The 7,657-nt window shown below is 46.3% G+C and overlaps 1 pseudogene; it reads right to left on the bottom strand.

Moving 5' to 3' along the window:
- Positions 1-1,981: 1,981 nt before the first annotated feature.
- Positions 1,982-4,461, bottom strand: LOC139581893 (nocturnin-like; annotated as a pseudogene).
- Positions 4,462-7,657: the final 3,196 nt, after the last annotated feature.

The following is a 7,657-nucleotide window of genomic DNA, read 5'->3' as shown; positions in this document are numbered from 1 at the left end:
TAGATTTTTGGGGGTGTTTGTATCATTTGATTTACACAACATGCCTACCACTTTCAAGATGCACATTTTTTTTTTTTGTGAAACAAACAAGAAATAAGACAAAAAAAACAACTTGAGCAGGCATAACTATTCACCCCCCCCAAAGTCAATACTTTGTAGAGCCACCTTTTGCAGCAATTACAGCTGCAAGTCTCTTGGGGTATGTCTCTATAAGCTTGGCACATCTAGCCACTGGGATTTTTGCCCATTCTTCAAGGCAAAACTGCTCCAGCTCCTTCAAGTTGGATAGGTTCTGCTGGTGTACAGCAATCTTTAAGTCATACCACATATTCTCAGTTGGATTGAGGTATGGGTTTTGACTAGGCCATTCCAAGACATTTAAATGTTTCATATTAAACCACTAGTGTTGCTTTAGCAGTATGCTTAGGGTCATTGTCCTGCTGGAAGGTGAACCTCCGTCCCAGTCTCAAATCTCTGGAAGATTGAAACAGGTTTTCCTCAAGAATTTCCCTGTATTTAGCGCCATCCATCATTCCTTCAATTCTGACCAGTTTCCCAGTCCCTGCCGATGGAAAAACATCCCCACAGCATGATGCTACCACCACCATGCTTCACTTTGGGGATGGTGATGAAAGGTGTTGGGTTTGCGCCAGACATAGCGTTTACTTGATGGCCAAAAATCTCAATTTTAGTCATCTGACCAGAGTACCTTCTTCCATTTGTTTGGGGAGTCTCCCACATGCCTTTTGGCAAACACCAAACATGTTTGCTTATTTTTTTCTTTAAGCAATGGCTTTTTTCTGGCCACTCTTCCGTAAAGACCAGCTCTGTGGAGTGTACAGCTTAAAGTGGTCCTATGGACAGATAATCCAATCTCCGCTGTGGAGCTTTGCAGCTCCTTCAGGGTTATCTTTGGTCTCTTTGTTGCCTCTCTGACTAATGCCCTCCTTGCCTGGTCCTTGAGTGTTGGTGGGTGGCCCTCTCTTGGCAGGTTTGTTGTGGTGCCATGTTCTTTTCATTTTTAATAATGGATTTAATGGTGCTCTGTGGGATGTTCAAAGTTTCTGATATTTTTTTATCACCCAACCCTGATCTGTACTTCTCCACAACTTTGTCCCTGACCTGTTTGGAGAGCTCCTTGGTCTTCATGGTGCCACTTGCTTGGTGGTTCCTTTGCTTAATGGTGTTGCAGACTCTGGGGCCTTTCAGAACAGGTGTGTGTGTGTGATATATATATATATATATACACACACATACTGAGAACATGTGACAGATCATGTGACACTTAAATAAAGTCCACTTGTGTGCAATATAACTAATTATGTGACTTCTGAAGGTAATTGGTTGCACAATATATTATTTAGGGGCTTCAAAGCAAAGGGGGTGAATACATATGCACGCACCACTTTTCCGTTCTTTATTTTTTTCATTTCACTTCACCAATTTGGACTAATTTGCATATGTCCATTACATGAAATCCGAATAAAAATCCATTTAAATTACAGGTTGCAGACAACAAAATAAGAAAAACGCCAAGGGGGATGAATACTTTGCAAGGCACTGTATCCTGAAATTCTACGAGGCAGTTTTAAAGCTTAAATTACAGTTTAAGCTAATTTACTGTAATTCTACACATTTTGTTATGAGGCAGAGAGATGTTACAGCTTTAAAACTATCCTGCAATTCTGTTTCTTCTTCCATGAGTCAGTTTATATTTTATTTTATATATTTTTTTACCCTTTTTTCGTGCTATCCAATTGGTAGTTACAGTCTTGTCTCATCGCTGCAACTCCTGTACGGACTCGGGAGAGGCGAAGGTCGAAAGCCGCGCGTCCTTCAAAACACAACCAAGCCGCACTGCTTCTTTTCTTTACACAATGCCACTTAACCCGGAAGCCAGCCGCACCAATGTGTTGGAGGAATCACCGTACACCTGGCGACCGTGTCAGCGTGCACTGCGCCCGGCCCGCCACAGGAGTCGCTAGTGCGCGATGGGACAAGGACATCCCTGCTGGCCAAACCCTCCCCTAACCCAGACGACGCTGGGATCTGAGCCAGCCGGCTGCGAGGTGATAGCCGTCAGGCTCTGCAGCAAGTCAGCCACCCCCGGGCACCCCTCAGCCTCTCCCAGCCGCTCCTCGCCTTCAGGTGGGTCACGGCCATGCACAGCCTCTGGCCTGTCGCCCGGCAACACAGCGTTTGCACGACGGCCACCTGATTGGTAGGCAGCATCATGGAGGAGAGATGCAGGTGGGAGGTGTGGAGAAGGCTGAAGCATGAGCGGCGGTAGAAGAGAGCACAGCCAACAGGGCCGTTGTTGCTGGCCACATCCAGGCAGGGGGACCAGGGCTTGGGCAGGAAGGAGCTTTGGTAGCCCGGACTGGCCAGGATGGGCTGGAAGGTGTCGTAGTAGTGGTCCAGAGGACAATGCGCAACGCCATCTTCGCCCCCCCCCCCCCTAGAGCTGAGAGGAGAGAGAGCCGTTAGCAGGGACCAGTTTGGCTCAGTTGTAGAGCACGGCGCTTGCAACGCCAGGGTTTGTGGGTTCGATTTCCACAGGGGACCGGTACGAAAAACGATGAAAATGTATGAACTCTACTGTAAGTCACTCTGGATAAGAATGTCTGCTAAAAGACTAAATTGTAATGTGTAAATGTAGTTAGCTGACATTACCAGAGTAGACATAACCGTATACTGTTGTACACTTCTCCCCATTTCTGATCATGAACGCTGAGCAGTACCATGTTCTGCAGTCTTGAGACCAACCGAGTGTACAACACATTAGGAACACCTGCTCTTTCCATGACATAAACGGACCGGGTGAATCCAGGTGAAAGCTACGATCACTTATTGATGTCACTTGTAAAATCCACTTCAATCAGTACAGCTGAAGGGTAGGAGATTTTTGAGCCTTGAGACATGGCTTGTGTATGTGTGCCATTCAGAGGGTGAATGGGCAAGACAAAAGATTTAAGTGCCTTTGAACGGTGTATGGTAGTAGGTGCCAAGCGCACCGGTATGTGTGTCAAGAACTGCAACTCTTCGTTTTTACGCTCAACAGTTTCCTGTGTGTGTCAAGAATGATCCCCCACCCAAAGGACATTCAGCCAACTTGACAGAACTGCGGGAAGCATTGGAGTCAACATGGACCAGCATCCCTGTGGAACACTTGACACCTTGTAGAGTCCATGCCCTGATGAATTGAGGCTGTTCTGAGGGCAAAAAGGGGTGCAACTCAATATAAGTAAGGTGGTCCTAATGTTTTGTACACTCAGACATACAGATGCTCTGGTGGTCTGTAATCTGCAGTACTCTATCATCCATCAGAGGTCTATGTACCTTGAGCTAGGATGTTCCACATCATGACCTGTATGGATGATGTGTTCTGCTGCTCATGGTTCCTGTATTGGTGCTGGTGTGTTGGGTTTGCAAAGGTAGACCAGGTACCTGTGTGGCCAGGCCGGCCGGTTCTGGAGGGCTTCCACACAGTCTCTGAGCAGCTGGTCTGGGTTGGCCTGCTCCAGGCCCTCTGGGTCCTGGTCCGAGTCCTGGTGCTCTGAGTAGTAGTCCTGCTGGGCCAGGGTACCAAAGAGCCTGCTGCTGCCCATCGGACACACTGGGGACACAGAGACAACATATTAGAGATACAAAACACTGTACACAAACCGTGTGCGCACATAATCCCACCTACATACACAAACTCCCCTGACAGCTCATGAGACATTGTGAAACATGAGTGCAGAGAGTAATCCTGTTCACTCCTGTCAAGTTACCCAGCAGTCAGCATAGACTGTCTGTGGTGCAGATGTCTCTTAGGCTCTCACATGAAAGATCATGTCCGAATCCGACTAAATCGAACATCTGTAATCACTCAGTGTAGCATGGAATGCTCTTAGGTTGACAAATCAACCGCAACACATTATTTTGCTCCGTTTACCACAATAAATGTCCACAGATTAGAAAGGCTAGCAAATTCATAGGACACACCCTTTTGACAACAGTCAGGCTCGGACTCATCCTCTGCGTACCTTGGAAGCCATTTTGTGAGTGAATAGCTAGAAAGAGGACAGAGAGAGAGAGAGAGAGAGAGAGTAGACAGGGACTGGATATAAAAGAGAGACACAGATATGTGGTCTTACCCATCATCTCCATCCTGAGAATATGTCAGTGTGGTTTAGTGATTGTCACCACTGTTTAGTCTTGTCTGAGAAAATCAGAACTCTCTAGCTCTATTCTACTTTGATGAGCTCCTTCGCCGTCTTTCTCCTCCTTCAGGGGTTTCTGATTTTCTCTCTCACTCAATTCGGACAATCTGACTCCTCCCAATTCAGTTCTCTGCTGCTTTCAGTTCTCTCCGATTCGGTCTTCCCCAATTTCTCTCTCTCTCCGTCTCAGTCCCTCTCTAGGGTTCTGTGTCAAGTGTGACATTCCAGCTGGTGACGGTGTGACAATTTAGACCCAGTAAGCCTGTCTTGAGACTGACTAGAGGAGTAGAGGGGGACTATGAGGTCATCATCATTGCTAGTCATAAGTGACAGTGACAGTGAGGGTTTCACAGCTAGTCAGGTGGAGCTGACAGACATGTATCTGGACACTTGAAAAATCCACAGGGGGTGGGAGGTGGGCAGTAACACACACACATGCACACACAGGTTTAGAGTTCCGGGGGCATGGGTAGGGGAGTTACTCAATACCCAGGACAGAGTGTTCCAATGCAGGATCATGTTTAAAACTATAAACCTCTCCAGAGAGAGAAGAGGAGAGAAGAGAGAGATGAGGAAGAGAGGAGTGCAGTATTTATTTGCTACCATCTACTGACCTCTAGTGGGGTTCCAGTATCCCTTCTGGAGTTATTACTTATTCTCCTCATCTAATTTTATTGGTCACAAACACATATTTAGCAGATGTTATTGCGGGTGTCGTGAAATGCTTGTGTTCCTAGCTCCAACAGTGCAGTAATCTCTAACAATTCACAACAATACACACAAATCTAAAGTAAAACAATGGAATTAAGAAATCTATAAATATGAGGACCAGCAATGTCACAGTCCAGGGTGGGTGGTTGGGATGTATAGACATTATGGACAGTATGTGGATACTAAATATTCTGTCTGTAGAATACGTAGGATAGAATAGTATAATATATATATACACACACACACACACACACACACACACACACACACACACACACACACACACACACACACACACACACACACACACACACACACACACACACACACACACACACACACACACACACACTAGTTGAATAGGATGGCATTGATTAGAATATATACATGTGAAATTAGTAAACCAGTATGTGAACATTATTAAAGTGACTAGTGTTCCATTATTAAAGTGGCCAGTGATTCCATGTCTATGTACATAGGGCAGCAGCCTCTGAGGTGCAGGGTTGAGTAATCGGGTGGTACCCGGCTAGTGACAGTGACTAAGTTCAGGGCAGGGTGGGTGGAGGCCGGCAAGTGATGGCTATTTAACAGTCTGTTGGCCTTGAGATAGAAGCTGTTTTTCAGTCTCTCGGCCACAGCTTTGATGCACATGTGCTGACCTCACCACATGGATGATAGCGGGGTGAACATGTCATGGCTCAGGTGGTTGTTGTCCTTGATGATCTTTTTGGACTTTCTGTAGGGCTGTAGGTGTCCTGGAGTGCAGACAGTGTTCCCCCTGCCCTGCGGTTGCGGGTGGTGCAGATGCCATACCAGGTGGTGATACAGCCTGACAGGATGCTCTCAATGGTGCATCTGTAAAAGTTTGATGCGCTGTTGCGCCTTCTTCACCACGCCATCTGTGTGGGTGGACCATTTCAGATTGTCAGTGATGTGAACGAGGAGGAACTTGAAGCTTTGCACTTTCTCCACTGCGGTCCCATCGATGTGGATAGGGGCATGCTCCCTCTGCTGTCTCCTGAAGTCCTTCATTTAGATGACGTTGAGGGAGAGATTATTTTCCTGGCACCACTCCGCCAGGGCTGTCTCGTCATTGTTGGTAATCAGGCCTACTACTATTGTCGTCTGCAAACTTGACGATTGAGTTGGAGGCGTGCATGGCCACGCAGTCATGGGGGAACAGAGAGTACAGGAGGGGGCTGGGCACGCACACTTGAGATGGGATAGGGCAGTGTGCAATGCGATGGCGATTGCATCGTCTGTGGACCTATTGGGGTGGTATGCAAATTGAGGTGGGTCTAGAGTGTCAGGTAAGGTAGAGGTGGTATGATCCTTAACTAGCCTCTCAAATCACTTCATGATTACAGAAGTGAGTGCTATGGGGTGATGTCTTTCAAGCCATCTTTATTTACCTAGACACTTCAAGGATTTGATAAAATCTCAAACGCATGACATCTTCTTACAACTATTCTAAGAGCTCTCTTAAATATTGTCACACACACAGCCCTCCTATTCAAACCCTGGCTTCAGACTTACACTCTACACATTGTCCAGGCGGTCTCCATGGCGCTACATGGAGCACTCCCGCTGTCTCACTCTCTCTCTCTCCCCCTCACTCCTCCGGTCTGTTTCTCTCTCCCTCTCCAGGAGTTCTGGTGGGTAGACTATTTCTTCTGAGCAAGATTGGACTCTTCTGAAACGGATGTAATGACGTGATAGAATGTTCCAGAGCAGGCGGATGTGACTGGACTGCTCCGTGTGAGAGTTTAGGGGATTCTGCCAGCTACTCAGCATTCCTGAATAGACCAGTGCCAGTCACACTCTCCCCCACTCTGCTGATCTGGCTGCCACAATAGCTTACTATAACTGTTCTGTGAGCGCCACACACACACAGCATACAACCACACACACACACACACAGCATACAACCACACACACACACACAGCATACAACCACACACAGGAGATATGGCACACTACATAATGATCAAATGAAATGAGAGAAGTGCGGTTTGTCCTTAGTTAATCTGTGTGATAGGGGAGGGACTGAACCGAGTGGAGTATGATTCAATAAGCTGCTCATAGAGCACACACACACTGGAATGCTTCAGGGCCCCATTGAGCACATGAGTAATGAACTACTGCATGTACACTATGTGGAATATACATACAGTGCATTCAGAAAGTACTCAAACCCCTTCACTTTTTTCATATTTTGTTATGTTACAGCCTTATTCTCAAATGGATGAAATAAAACATCCTCAATCTACACAAAATACCCCACAATGACAAAGCGAAAACAAGTTTAGTTTTTTGTGTGCAAATGTATTAAAAATACCTTATTTATATAATTATTCAGACCCTTTGCTATGCAAATCGAAATTGAGATCAGGTGCATCCTGTTTCCATTGATCATCCTTGAGATGTTTCTACAACTTGGAGTCCACCTGTGGTAAATTCAATTGATTGGACATGGTTTGGAATGGCACACACCTGTCTTATAAAAAGGTCCCACAGTTGACAGTGCATGTCAGAGCAAAAACCAAGCCATGAGGTTGAAGGAATTGTCCATAGAGCGCCGAGACAGGATTGTGTCGAGGCACAGATCTGGGGAAGGGTACCAAAAAATGTCTGCAGCGTTGAAGGTCTTCAAGAACACAGTGGCATCCGTTCTTCTTAAATGGAAGTTTGGAACCACCAAGACTCTTCTGTGCAATTGGGGGAGAAGGGCCTTGGTCAGT

Source organism: Salvelinus alpinus, chromosome 7 (genome assembly GCF_045679555.1).
Source record: "Salvelinus alpinus chromosome 7, SLU_Salpinus.1, whole genome shotgun sequence".
NCBI lineage: Eukaryota > Metazoa > Chordata > Actinopteri > Salmoniformes > Salmonidae > Salvelinus > Salvelinus alpinus.
Note: the sequence above shows the minus strand (reverse complement) of the source record. Positions and strands in the feature narration are given on the sequence as shown.